We start from the raw sequence: 12714 nt of genomic DNA on the forward strand, positions 1-12714 counted from the left end.
TTATACTGCAGATGGGCAGAAGACATGAATGGACTTTGTCTCTGACAAGACAGCCAGATGGCCACCAGACACACGGAAAGACACTCAGCGTCACCCATCATCAGGGAAATGCACATCAAAACCACAATAGGATGTCACCTGACAGCCATCAGAATGGCTAAAATTAACAACAGAAGAAACAACAGGTGTTGATGAGCCTATGGAGAAGAGGGAGCCCCCTTACACGTCTGTGGGCATGCGAACAGGTGCAGCCAATGTGGAAAACACTGTGGAGGGTCCTCAAGAAGTTAAAAAAAGGGGATCCCTGGGTGGTGCAGTGGTTTGGCACCTGCCTTTGGTCCATGTCGCAATCCTGGAGACCCGGGATGGAATCCCACGTCGGACTCACAGTGCATGGAGCCTGCTCCTCCCTCTGCCTGTGTCTCTGCCTCTCTCTGTGTGACTATCATTAAAAAAATTTAAAAACATGTTAAAAATAGAGCTACCCTATGATTCCAAAATTGCAGAGCTAGGTATTTATCCCGAGGATACAAAAGTCGTTTAGTAGTTTCGAAGAGGGACACGCAGCCCAGTGTTTGTAGCAGCATTATCAACAAGAGCCAAACTGTGGATACAGGACAGATGTCCATCGACTGATGAATGGGCAGAGACGATGTGGTAAATATACCCACTGCGACATCACTGGGTCATCAGAAGGGATGAAATGAAGCCATTTACAATGACGTGGGAGAAGTGGAAGGGACTTATGCTAAATGAACTCAGTCAGTCAGAGAAAGACAGATACCAAATACCATACAATTGCATTCACATGTGAATTTTAAGAAACCAAACAAACTGGCAAATGTGCAGAGGGGGGGATGAGAGAAGCAAACAAAAAAAAAAAAACACACTCTTAACCACAGAGAATAAACTAATAAATACCAGAGATATGTGGGGAGGATGGGGAATCAGGGGATGGGGATAGTGGAGGGCACCTGTGACCAGTACCAGGCATTCTATCCAAGGGTTGAATCACTATGTGGTAAACCTGAAACTATATCATACTGTGTTACAAACAGGAATTCAAATAAAACTTTAAAATAATAATTGGTAGGATTGATGAAATATGTGTGCACTAGAGATTAAATCAGAAAGGCAATTGAAAATCCAAATAGTCTTTAGAGCCTCAAATCCCCTCCTTAGCTCAGCTCGGGAGAAGCCTGCCATGTCTATTCTGACCCCAACAGAAGCCTGTATTTTGATTCTCTGGGGAGGCCACTGACTTGGTGGAGTCAGGCTATCTTTGAACCCAAAACCTAAATAGAGTGCATAAATCTAAACTCCACAAGATACTAAGAGTCCCCGTGGAGGCACATGCCAAACCCAAACTCTAACCATACACAGACATAAGCCTAACCCTACACTTAATCCTAATGTTAACCTAACCCTTAAACAAGACCCATCACTAATTGAAAACCAAACACAAACCCCAAGACCAAAACACATTCACTGAACCTTCCTGCCAACCCTCACCCTAACTCTTAATCCTATCCTGAACCCTTCACCCTGACCCCTAACTTAAATCTAACCCGAACCCTAACCTCTAACCCTAACCTTAACTTAATGTACTCAAATCCTATTCCTAACCTTAACCTGTATCCTAACCCTAACCCTCTAATACTAATCCTATCTCATACCCCAAACTGTACCCTAACCCGTACCGTAAAACCAACCCCTAACCCACTCCCTAACCCTATATCTTACCCTTTTCCAAAACCGTACCCTGACCTGACCCTAACCCTAACCCCTAACCAAACACTAACCCTAACACTAGCCCTAAACCCTATCCTAATCCTAACCCTCGCCCTAACCCTAAACCTAGCACTAACTTTAACTCTAACTCTTAACTCTAACACCTAACTCTAACCCCTAACCCTAACTCACACCCTAACCCCTAACCCTAACTGCAAACCTAAGCCCAACACTAACTCTAACCATAACCATAACCCCAATTCCAAAACTCGTGCCCTAATCCCTAAAGCCTAAACCTTAACCTAACTCTAAATCCTATCCCTACCCCTAACCCACATCCTAACTCCTAGCCACTGACCCTTACCCTTATCCCTCACTCTAACCTCTAATCCATAACCATAAGCATAATCACTAACACTTAACATCTAACCTAAGGCTAACCACCAACTGCCTCCCCTCCCCTGACCCTACCATCCATTCTACCCATTCACCCTGTGGTTCAGAGGAGTCCCTTCTGATATGGATGTGGCCCCCAACGGCGCCTCCAGAGTCCTCCAGGGGGTCCTGAGGAAACCGGGCTCCTGTGAGTGCGGACATGGCCCCATGTGTTCCTGTGTCATAGTCAGTGGGTCCTGAGGACGCCAGGTCTCCTGTCACTGTGGACTATGCCTCACATCCTCTGGAAGCCTCACAGCAAGTCCTCAGGAGGCTGGGGGCTCCTGTCAGCCTGGACATGGCCTCACATCCCCCAGAAAACTCACTGTGGGTCCTGATGAAGCTGTGGGCTCCTGTCAGCATAGACCCAGCCCCATATTTCCTGAACCCAAAGTGCAGGTCCTGAGGAGGACGGGGGTCCTGTCAGTGTTGACGTGGCCCCACATTTTCCTCAAGCCTCACCATAAGACCTGAGGAGGCTGGGGGCTCCTGTCAGCATTGACAGGGCTCCAAATCTTCCCAAAACTTCACAGTGTGTCCTGAGGAGGCCGGAGATTCCTGTCAGTGTGCATGCGGCACCCACATCTTTCTTAAGCCTCACCAGAGGCCCTGACGAGGCTGGGGTCTTCTGTCCGCATGGACGCATACCCATATTTCCTGAAGACTAGACCAGGGGTCCTGAGGAAGTCAGCGTCCTGTTGTGTGGACGTGACCACACGGACTACCGAAATGTCACCGACGGTACTGAGGAGGCCGTGGCTCCTGTCACTCTGAATGCGGCCCCCAGCTTACAGAAGCCTCAACTTATATCCTGAGGGGCCTGGGAGTTTCTGCCAGAGTGGACGCGGTGCCACATCTTCCTGAAGCCTCCCCGCAGGTCCTGAGGTGGCCCAGGGGCTCCTGTCAGCGTGGATGCGGGCCCACAATTTCCTGAAGCCTCCCCGTGGGTTCTGAGGCGGCCCAGGGACTCCTGTCAGCCTGGATGCGGGCCCACAATTTCCTGAAGCCTCCCTGTGGGTCCTGAGGCAGCCAAGGGCTCCTGTCAGTGTGGACACGGTGCCACTACTTCCTGAAGCCTCCCCGCGGGTCCTGAGGCAGCCCAGGGGCTCCTGTCAGCGTGGATGCAGGCCCACAATATCCTGAAGCCTCCCCGCGGGTCCTGAGGCAGCCCAGGGTTTCCTATCAGGGTGTATGTGGGCCCACATCTTCCTGAAGCCTCACCGAGGGTCCTGAGAGGACCGGGGCTCCTGTCAGCGTGAACGCGGCCCAATATCCCCCTTTAGACTCCCTGCGTGTCCTGAGGAGGCTGTGGCTCATCAGGGTGGACGCGTCCCCATGTCTTCATCAGGCTTCCCCAGCACAGGCTGGCTCCTGTTAGTGCAGGCAGACGAGGCCTACTGCACATGCGGGCACCCTGGGTGAGGCCTGGGCTTGGGCGCCCCCTTTGCGACACTAGGTGCTGCAGGAGGCTTTGCAGGAGGCAGCTTGCTGGTGCAGGGGGCCGCACCTGCCTCCTTCCAGGCTCCAGCTGTGGCCTGTTAGCATTAGAAACATCTCACTGAAAAGGAGCCCAACACCCAGCTTCCCCAGAAATACTTAAGGACAAGGAATTGGAGCCCACAGACTGCAAAATGAAATGTGACTTTAGCAAGTCCTGCAAAATTCACTCAACTCCCTTTCACTGTGGGCGGGACTGCGGGCTGGTGCAGCTGCCCTGGAAACAGTGTGGAGGCTCCTCAGGAAGTTACAAATACAGACGCCCTGCGACCAGCAGGTGCAGGGCCTGGAGCTGACTCCGAAGACACATATGCAGTGAGACTCGGGGCACCTGCACCCCAATGTCCACAACAGCCAGGTCCACAGTAGCCACACTGTGTGAGGTATCTTGGTGCCCTCAGGCAGATGATGGATAAAGAGGATGGGAGATAGATGATGGTCATAGAGAGAGGAATGGTACTCAGCTATCAAAGAGAAGGAAATCTTGCCATTTGCAATGATGTGGATAGAACTAGAGAAATCATGTTAAGTGAAATAAGTCAGTCGGGAAAGAGAATGACTGTGTGGTGTCATTCATAGGTGGAATTAAAGAAGCAAAGCATATGAACATCTGTGAAGGAAAGGAAAAACAAATAAGATGAAAAGAGATGCAGGAAATACAGACTCTTAATTATAGGAAACAAACTGAGGGTCACTGGGGGATAGGGGACAGGTGAGGGGATCACAGGGGACCGGCATGAAGGAGGACACGTGATGTCATGTGCACTGCTTTTATCTCCAACTGGCGAATCCCTGAATTCTTCCTCTGAAAGTATAATACACTATCCATTAATTAATTGGGTTTAAATTAAATTAAGTTAAAAAAATCAGTTGCATCAGAGCACAATTCCTTCTGGACTCTCTGTTCTGCTCCTTCAGCTTACGCCGGGACCACCCGCCTTGAGTCTGGTTTGTTTAAGTAGGCTCCACGCCTCATCCATGGCCCAGCCCACGGCTAGAACTCACGACCCAGAGATCAGGACGGGAGGTGAGGTCAGGTGTCAAATGCTCAACTGACAGCCAGCCGGGGGCGCAAGAACAACACTGCTATATCCTGTGTCTCTGTGACATCATTTGAAATAGGAAAGTGCCATGTCCCTCTCTGGCCTGCTCCTCCAATACTGATTTGCTGTCCGGGGTCATTTTGGGGGGCAGATGGATGTTATGGGTTTTTTTTTTCCTATTTCTAAGATCTGCGACCATGATTTTGATTGGAATGACATTGAAACTGAGGGTGGCTTCAGGAACTGCGGACATTATCACAAGATGAGGCTCCCACCCCTGAGCCCAGGAAGACCTCCCAGAGCCTGGTATGGCTCCGTGCACAAGTCTTGTGCTCCTTGTTTCTGTCTCATTATTTATTCTCTGTGATGCTCCTGAGAAGGGATTCACGTCCTTCATTTCCTTCCTGAGTGCTCATTGTTGGGACATAGCAAGGCTATTCTGCTCTGTAGGGTCAGTTTGTATCCCCTGACTTTACTGAACTCACTCCTTAATTCTAACAGGCTTGATGGAGGCTCTCGAGTTTCCTGTTTCTAGTACCACGTCTTCAGCATATAGGGACAGTGTGAGTTCCCCTTCCAGTTGTGAAACCTTTTCTGTTTACAGCTTAATGTCCTAGAAAGCCCCACAATAGAATAAAAACTGAGTCCAGGCAAAGGGCAGGAAGCCCCTATTAGAATGAGAACAGAGCTCAATGCCCTAGAAGGCCCCATATCAAAATGTAAACAGAACTTGAGGAATTGCTCCAGCCCTCCTGGAGGTCTCGAGACCAGCACTTAAAACTAAGCTAAAACCCACCTCGGGGTCCAAGTCCCTGCTCCGCTATGTCGGGTGTCCTTGGACACAAGCTCGAGCTTGTAAATAAACCCTCGTGTGTTTGCATTGGTGTCGGCTTCTCAGTGGTTTCTCGGATTCGCAATCTTGGGCAAAACAGTCTGAGAAAAAAATCAAAACCAAAAGAAGCTCAGACGCAGGCAGAGTAAAAGCAGGGTTCTGAGAGAAGCAGCAGAGACCCGGGGTGTTGGCTGTTTTTCTGTGTAGGCCCCTGCAGACGGGGGGGGGGGGGGGGGGATGCTCAGCCCCAGAGCCAGAGGACTCAGCATCCCCACCCACATCCCGCCCATCAGCAGAGTCTCAGGGAGCAGCACAGCGCCACCCACTGGAGGCCAGAGGCACTGACGCCCACCCAGCCTCTGACCCCGCAGTTGCATCTCCCAGGCAGATGTGCACCTGATAATCAGCGCCAGAGCCCATCCCAGACCCTGCACAGACCACTCACTGCCACCAAGTTGTCGGACCACAGAGGATGCAGAGCTTCAGCTCTGCCTGGAAAGTAGGGTCTAGCTTCCTTTGTACTTTGTGCTTTATTTTCGTTTATTTTCTTTGATTCTTTTTTATTAATTGCCTTATTTTAATTTTTATGTATGTACCTTTTATATTTATTATTTTTACTATCATGGTACTTTAATTGTGTTTCTTATTTTGGAATTTAGAATCTTTAACAAGCAGGCCAAAATAATCTGGTGTTTTTTTTTTGGGGGGGGGAGGGTAGTTGTTATTGTTTTTCTTGTTTTTCCTTTTTCTTCCTTCTTTCTTTTATGGAAAAAATAATGAGATGGAGAAATTCACCTCCATAAAATAACATGAGGTAGTACTCATAGCCAGGAAGTTCATCAATACAGATATATGATGTCTAATTACAGTTTAAGGGATCCCTGGGTGGCGCAGCGGTTTAGCGCCTGCCTTTGGCCCAGGGCGCGATCCTGGAGACCTGGGATCAAGTCCCATGTCAGGCTCCCAGTGCATGGAGCCTGCTTCTCCCTCTGCCTGTGTCTCTGCCTCTCTCTCTCTCACTGTGTGCCTATCATAAATAAAATAAAAATAATAATAATTACAGTTTAAACCAATTATTATAAAGGTAGCAGCTGGGCTGGAAAAAGAGCACAGAAGAAAACTAGAGAATCCCTACTGTAGAAATAAAAGAACTAAAATCTAGTCAGGCCAGTGTTAAAAATGCTATAACTGAGATGCAGTCCCAAGTGGAAGCCTTCAAAACAAGAAAGGTTATGGACCACAGAGGCAGACATAGGGAACTCAGCCACTTATTAAAACAATAACATTCATATCATAGGAGACTCAGATGATGAAGAGAGAGAAAAGGTGGGCCTTGCTCAGACATTAGAAATGACAAATACCCACCATTTGATTCAACGTGGATGGAACAGGAAGGTATCATGCTGAGTGAAGTAAGTCAATCGGAGAAGGACAAACATTGTATGTTCTCATTCACTTGGGGAATATAAATAATAGTGAAAGGGAATATAAGGGAAGGGAGAAGAAATGTGTGGGAAATATCAGAAATGGAGACAGAACATAAAGACTCCTAACTCTGAGAAATGAACTAGGGGTGATGGAAGGGGAGGAGGATGGAGGTGGGGGTGAATGGGTGACGTGTACTGAGGGGGGCACTTGATGGGATGAGCACTGGGTGTTATTCTGTATGTGGGCAAATTGAACACCAATAAAAAGTAAATTATTAGAAAGAAAGAAAGAAAGAAAGAAAGAAAGAAAGAAAGAAAGAAAGAAAGAAAGAAAGAAAGAAAAAGCGGCATCTGGGTGGCTCAGTCATTTAAGCTTCTGCCTTAGGGTCAGATCATGATCCAGGTCCCAAGGCAGGTTCCCTGTTCAGCAGGGAACCTGCTTGTCCTTCTCCATCTGCCCCTCTCGCTCATGGCTTTTCTCTCCTCTCACTCTCAAATAAATAAATAACATCCTGAAAAAGAAACAAACAGAAGGAAGAGAAATCTCCCATGTAGTAGAATTTCAAAGAAGTTGTCCAGACATTCCACCCTCAAGTTGATTAGCATAGCCTCCCACTCTTATGTGTTGAATACACATAGTAACTTCCTTCTTCAAAATATAATATGAAAATCTTAATTTAAAAATGATAATAATAATAATAATAATAATAATAATAAAAGAATCACTCTTCTACGGAGAAAGCTGACAAACACTACCTCAGTAAGATGATCAGATCAATACCAAGACTGATAAATCATGTTGATAATATCTATCCTTTATATGATATAATAAAAATGGCATTGTATCTCTGTATATAATCCACAAAAACAGTTCAATGATGAGATAAACAACAGACATGTCCCAACTGAGGGAAATTTTACAAAATACTCTACTTCTCAAAGTGTTCCAGTTCAACGACAACAAGGAAAGGCTGAAAGACTGTCACAATCCAGAGGAGCCTAAGAAAACATGAGTACAAATGGAATGTGATATGAGGGATGGTAACTTAGCAAAATCTAAGGAAATCTGAATAAAGTATGGTCTTTGGTTAATGCGACTATTTTAATATTGATTCATTAGCTAATATTTGTACTGGACTAATATAACACCACAATCATATCCCTGCCCCACACCATCCACCCCACACCACCGGCCCCCAGCAAGGACCCAGTGCAGCTGCCCCCTGTGGGACATGCTCAGCCTCCCCGGGGTTCTCTGGATACCCTGCTCCCATCAGAAGCCTGATTGTCCCATAGAGAACCCAGGGGTTGCAGGGAGGAGGGAAGGCAAGGATCCCCGAAATGTTGGGTGCAGGTGAGTGGTGCAGAGGACACATTGGGCCCTGCCTCCACCCACTGTCCTTCCTGGAGGGGGGCACACCATGCACAGGACACCAGTCCCTAACCCAAAGGGACTTGGGCTGACCTGGCCCCGCGCTCTGTGGGAGCTGAGGTGATTTGAGCCCCACCCAGGCCCAACACAAAGACTAATGGGATCCAGGCCCCCATGGTCCTGTCTAGCCCTGGATTCTGGCCCCAGGCTGAGTGAGCCCTCTCACAGCTGGACTTGGCCTCTTGGGCCCTGTGTGTGCCCCACAGATCCAGGTCACTGACCTAGGGCAGGCTGGGGGATCCCGGGACAACCCAGGGTGGGGAGAAGATGGATAGGCCGGTTGGCCCCACCCGACCTCACACCAGGAGGCAGGCTCCAGGTATTGGGTATTGGGGCCCCAGAGGGCCCAAGGCCGGGGTCCAACTGCCCTGCAGGTCCCAGGGCAGGAGCCCATGAGCTGCAGGTCCAGGTCATCTCTGCTGTACTCAAGCTGAAATCTCAGGACACACGCCCCCACCCGGAGTCCACACATGCTCGAACGATGTGGGCTCTAGCACCCGCCCGCCCACACTGTGTGATTCTTGCCCTCCCTTAAAGGACAGAAAGGTCTCCCTCCCCAGGGGAAGGCACGCATTAGGCTCTGAGCCCGTTTGCTGTAGAAAGTCAATAAAGTGTTGTGGTGCGAAAATGCACAGCAAGGCCATTTCTGTGTCTCCCAGAACTCTGCATGGGGCGTGGAGAGATACCCAGAGAGGAGGAGGGGGCACCATCCAGGCCCCAAACAGCCCCTGCAGGGGCGCCGCCAGGTACACACAGTTGACATCCCCACGTGCCTTCCAGGGGTGGCCAGATGCCAGGGTCAGGACCCACAGACTTTACTGGGACTCAGGTTCTGCCCACCGGGCCAGGAGGGGCTGGGACAGAGTGACAGCCAGGGAGCCTCAGGTCACCAGGGTCTGTGCACAGCGACCTGGGAGGTCTGTGCTCCCTCTGTCCAGAGGGCCGCAGATGGCCGAGTTCCGGGGCATTTCCTCCCCTCCCCGCATCCCCGTGCCTGTGTGCCTGGGGCACAGAGGGCCTGTGGGGCGGTCAGCGTGGCCCTGGAAGGGATGTCAGGACACCAGGCCCTGGTGTTGTGCCCAAGATTGTAAATCAGGGAAACCACCAAGGAGCCCACACCGATGGAAACTCCCAAGGGTTTCTTTACAAGCTGGAGCTTGGGTGTAATTGCGCCCGACACAGCGGAGCAGGGACATGGATCCCAAGACTAAGAGGCATAGCAGCTTTATAGGGGCCAGTGGTCATTGCCTAGGTGTATGCTGATCCCCCGAAGTCGTGGCTTCACGGCTCTTCTCTCCCTGCAGAACGAGGGAACCACAGGTCTTACAATGAAAGACGCCCACTTCCACTGGGGCAGGACTATCCCTTGTGGAGGACCTCATCTGGGCCAAATAGTACAAGCGGGGCGATCCAGAATAGTTCGCAGGTGAGACATAAGCAAACACTTACCTTTGATGTCATGCTTTATTTGTTCATCCATTTATTATTTGTTAAATAATTTCGTTTCATGTCCTCTCTATACCCAACATGGAGTTCAAATTCACAACCCTGAGATCAAGATCCCCCAACCAGGCCAGCCAGGCACCCCAGTGTCATGTTTCATAACTCTTTGCTTCCTTGCCTATCTCTGCATCGAACTGGAACATTAAGTCCTGGACAGGAAGCTTTAGTTACCTCCGAATCCTAGAACGTTCTCACTGTATCCCAATCCTAGAATGACACTTACCATTGAATAGCACTTTAAATAAATAGTCAGTAAAATAACTACTACAGTAAAGGGAATTATCAACTTTTCACGTGTGTGGGCCCTGCTCCCTGGGCTCCCAGGGAAGCTATGGTTTCTTTCACATTGATCAGGTCCAAATGACTCCACCACACCTCAAAGCGTGGGCTCAGTCTCTGCCCTGACACATGCAAGACCGCTGCTTCAATTAACATGTATCAATGAATCAAAGAGAGCCTGACCGGCTCAGTGTGGTTCGTAAGAACATGGGACTCTTGTTCTTGGGGTAGCAAGTTCAAGCCCCATGTTGGCTGTAGAGATTACAGAAAAATAAAATCTTAAAAAAAAAATCAATCAGTTGATCTTGGAGAGACATAGCCCCGGATCCCACAAGGGCAGAGAGCCAACTGACGAATCTACTCACAATATTATAAGCAGCAGTGCACAAAAATTGAACTTTCAGAAGTCTCCTAGAGTGGGGGACACACAAGCCTTAAGGTGATCAGGTGGAGAAGTGGGGGGCAGTCCCTGGAGCGACAGGGAGGGCTCAGGATCCCAGGGGTCCCAAGGATGGTGGCGCCAACTGTTCCCAGGCAAGGAGCAGGAACCCGGCTGAGAGCAGCGGGACTCGGGCCAGCTGTCTGCCCTGTGTGGCCATAAGCTGCAAACCCCTGTGCAGTCACGGGGCCCAGTTCCCTGGACAGACCAGCAAAGGCCAGGAGTGGGAGGACACCCTGCCGGGCAGGAAGAGCACAGGGCTCCATCAGGGCCGCCCCTAAAATTTGGAGTTTTAAACTTCAGTCACTTGTCTGTGTGGAGGCTGAGAAAATTGAGGCCGTTCCACTTTAAGTTCACAGTTAGCACAAGTACTGCCATCCCAGGACCCTGTGAATAAGAGCTAAAATTTATATTACTTCAGTTACAGGAAAAAAAGAAAAAAAAATTACAGCTTAAGGTCCCAGAAAGCCCCATATTAGAATGAGAACACAGCTCAATGCCCTTGAAGGCCTCATATCAAAAGGTAAACAGAACTTGAGGAATTGCTCCAGCCCTTCTGGAGGACCCTGAGACCAGCCCTTAAAACTAAGCTAAAACCCACCTCGGGGTCCAAGTCCCTGCTCCACTGTGTGTGGTATACTTGGACCCAAGCTCGAGTTTGTAAATCAACCCTCGTTTGTTTGCATCGCTGTTGGCTCCTTAGTTGTTTCTCCGATTTGCAATCTTGGGCACAACACCCCCAAGTCCCCTCCCCACCTGGGCTGATCCCCTGTCCCCTCCCACCCAGGCTGACCCTCAGTCACCTCCCACCCACAGCGGCTCACCACAGCCCCTCACAGAGGTCCCACAGCCACGGTCGGCACTCTGGCCATCCCTGGCCTCCCAGGAGAAGAAAGGAGGTTTCGGCAGGACACACTCCTATGGTGGCCCCAGGGCTCCCTGCCCAGGATGGCAGCTGGTGACAGGCCAGTGTCTGTGTCCCTGATGCCGGCTCCTCCTCCCCGGTTTTCCTGCAGGAAATGAAGGAGGAGGCCTCGTCCCCTCCAGGGACATCACGCAGATAGACCTGGACATCAACAAGATGTTTGGCAGCCAAATCAAGTTTTGGGACTGCTAGAGGGTGGGGACAGGCTGTTGAGTCAGTGGGCTTCAGGGCCCCGGGAGAGGCCCAGGGGCTTCTGGGTAGGGAACACGGAGCTTAAGAGGCTGGGGGAAGCAACAGCAGCCAGCAACACATCACTGTATAGTTGAGTGCCGGGGATGACCCCCGTGCCCCAACCCCCGGGGCTTCGGGGTTGAGGAGGTCACTAGGTCGGTGCCTCTAGGGGTTTCCATGGGAGCTGAACCACACAGGGGCGAGGGACGGCCCCTTGAAAAGCAGGGGGCTGCGGTGGGCCCATGGAGGGCAGTAACCGGACCTGCGGGCCAGGCGGCATGGCCGTGGCTGGAGCAGGACACACATCGTTCCCATGAGGGTCGGACAGGTCAGGGAGACACCCACACTCGGTGTTTTATATATATCTAAATTCTATGCATTTAATTTGAGACAATTTGCAATTTGTAAACATACATAGTATGATGACCCCCAGATAATGCCCCCGGTCCAGCCAGCGCCCTGCACTGACCACACGGGGCCCCAGGGGCAGGTGTCACAGCAAACCCCAGACTGGGTCGTCTTTATCTGTAGACGTATCCGTGTGCATCTGAGAGAAAGTGGATGCCCTGTGTCGGCAGGCCCCCCATGTCTTCCCCCTCATTCCCCACCCCACCATCCCCCTTCATCATCATCCCCAATGGCATCCCACCTATATCATCCCCCTCACACCGACACAGCCCCACACAATCCCCACCCACACTATTCCCCCCACCATCCCGCCTAAACTATCCCCCACACTCCACCACCATCATGTCCCTGCCCCCACAACATCCACCCCCACACCATCTGTCCCCAGCAAGGACCCAGGGCAGCTGCCCCATGTGGGACATACTCAGCCTCACCGGGGTTCTCTGGATACCCTGCTCCCATCAGAAGACTGGGTTTCCCATAGAATACCCAGGGGTTGCAGGAAGGAGGGAAGGCAGGGAGACCCAGACAT

At 50.5% G+C, this 12714-nt stretch overlaps 1 long non-coding RNA gene across 1 annotated transcript; it reads right to left on the reverse strand.

Annotated features, from left to right (window-relative positions):
• Positions 1-2221: 2221 nt before the first annotated feature.
• LOC125754157 (uncharacterized) lies at positions 2222-11661 on the reverse strand. Its single transcript, XR_007407672.1, has 3 exons — positions 11443-11661; positions 5503-5639; positions 2222-2312 (listed from the first exon to the last, which is right to left on the reverse strand). It is a non-coding gene; the product is annotated as an uncharacterized LOC125754157 (long non-coding RNA).
• Between the last annotated feature and the right edge of the window lie 1053 nt (positions 11662-12714).

Source organism: Canis lupus, chromosome 31 (assembly GCF_003254725.2).
Source record: "Canis lupus dingo isolate Sandy chromosome 31, ASM325472v2, whole genome shotgun sequence".
Taxonomy (NCBI): domain Eukaryota; kingdom Metazoa; phylum Chordata; class Mammalia; order Carnivora; family Canidae; genus Canis; species Canis lupus.